This window comes from Hibiscus syriacus, unplaced genomic scaffold (genome assembly GCF_006381635.1).
Source record: "Hibiscus syriacus cultivar Baekdansim isolate YM2019G1 unplaced genomic scaffold, ASM638163v2 tig00000991_pilon, whole genome shotgun sequence".
Lineage (NCBI taxonomy): Eukaryota > Viridiplantae > Streptophyta > Magnoliopsida > Malvales > Malvaceae > Hibiscus > Hibiscus syriacus.
In genome coordinates, this window is record NW_024061840.1 from 1,059,970 (window position 1) to 1,062,113 (window position 2,144).

The 2,144-nt window shown below is 31.3% G+C and overlaps 1 long non-coding RNA gene across 1 annotated transcript; it reads left to right on the forward strand.

The window, feature by feature from the left end:
• The first annotated feature begins 1,084 nt into the window (after positions 1–1,084).
• On the forward strand, positions 1,085–1,677 carry LOC120118975. Its single transcript, XR_005515805.1, has 2 exons — positions 1,085–1,164; positions 1,553–1,677. It is a non-coding gene; the product is annotated as an uncharacterized LOC120118975 (long non-coding RNA).
• Positions 1,678–2,144: the final 467 nt, after the last annotated feature.

Here is a 2,144-nt window from a genome sequence, read left to right on the forward strand (position 1 = left end):
GGCTCATGAATTTTCTATCTCTAAAAATAAAAAATTAGACACAAATTTATATATATATTTAAAATATCTCTAAATATTTTGATTTTATAAATATAAATTTAAAATTTATTAAATTTGTATATCATGTGAAATTAGTATGAAATTAAATTAATATATGTTTATGGTTATATGTTATAAGTCGGTGAAATTACAGGCAAACACAAAATATTAGATGAATATTGTTTCTTTAAATTTTTATGTGAACCAATAAATTCTAAATTTTATAATTTTTTATTAATATAATATTTTAATATAAAATTTATATTAGTAAAAGTGCTAAAATATTTTAATTATATATATATATATATATTTAAAATGGCCCTCAATAATTAATGTTTAGCTCCACCACTCTATATATATGTGGGTAAAGTACATAAACGGTGCTCCAACTGTAAGATATTGTTTTACTAAGTCCGTTAACTATTATAAATTATAAAATGATCCTACAACTACATGGTGTTGCTTCCTTGAGTACATCAACTATTAAAATTTATGAAATGGTCACCCGCATATGTTCTAAACTTGTCATTTTCCGTTAAAAATTTGACGATAATCTAAGCTGAACGTTAATCTACTGAGTCTGATATGATAAAATATGATCCTAGAATCTTAAACAACTATAATATCACAATCAACGTGTTAACGTTCAACTCAGATTATTGTTAATTTTTTAACGAAAAAAGATGAGTTTGGAACATATAAGTAGTAGAGTAACCATTTTGTAACTTTTAATAGTCGAATGACTTAATAAAACAACATCCTATGATTAGAAAATAATTTTATAACTTTTAAGGAACTATTTATGTACTTTACCCTATATATGTCTGCACGTTCATTCATATATATTTCAAGAGGATTCCTATTATCTCGTTGGCTTTTAGCTTTTCGTTTCCATTTATAACGGTCGGATATTACGATGAACGGATCTCCTCTAACGCCGTTAACTTAACCTTCCCCATACTTCGTTGCCGTTCCTGCACTATCCATATTAACGCCGTCAAAATCGAACCAATAGTTCCGGGCTCCGTCACTTCTCTCTCAATTTCTCTCTCTCTACACATTAAAACTCTGAGCTTAGAGTTGCCATTTAAATTTCTTTTCAGCACGCCGGCATTTATTTACACTGTAAGTTTCCTTTTAATCGATATTCATCGTCGATTCTTTTTGTTTAATATTTTGAAACTCTAAATCGGTGATTACGATCCAAATCTGTATACAAATTTTCAATCACATTTTTGTTTTTGTTTTTCATTTTTTACACTGAAGAGGTAAAATATCTTCACCCCCCAAATCTGTGTGTAGTTTACTCTTTCTTTTTTGTTTCTATTTATTAAAAAAATTGATATTATTTGACTGAATTAATGATACATTGTGTCGTGCTAACTCACTGAGTTTCAGCTTTTCTTCAGTCAGCGAATGTACTTAAAAGTTTTAGATTCATTTAAGAAACGTATATGCATTTAAATCTTGAGGTAAATACCACGTCATTTTCACTGAATCCGAGTTTACTCAGTGTAGTTACACAGTGCTTTGAATCGCAGAGTTGTTACCGCTATCTGCAATGGAATCTACACAGCAGCAAAAAAGAGGAGGAGGACTGGTATCGCTGTCTCCATCGCAAACGCCACGTTCAAACGATAAATCAGTGCGAGATCTGCGATCAGCCGATTCCAATTCAAGCTCCAAATATGACAAAGATAAAGGTGTTAACGTTCAGGTTATTTTACGATGCAGGTCAGTTTCTCCTCTTTTTATTTTCCAGTTAGTGTTTAGTTAAATGTATGAAATCAATAATGACAATTTATCCCCCTTGTAGGACACTAAGTGAAGATGAAGCGAGAATAAATACTCCGGTGGTGGTATCGTGTAATGAAAGTAGAAGAGAAGTTTGTGCTGTACAGAGCTCTGTTTTGAAAATCAGACCGGACTTGTCGGTTCAATCGGTTTAATCGAGAATCGTTGTTTAGTCCGGTTCAATCTAAACTGGTTGAACCGCTATTAGTGAACCGGCTAGAACTGCTGAACCGTTCGAACCGGACCGGCTGAAAACCGGAAAAAACCGGAAAAAATTGGCAAAACTGGGATTTTTGTTTTTTTTTTTTAAA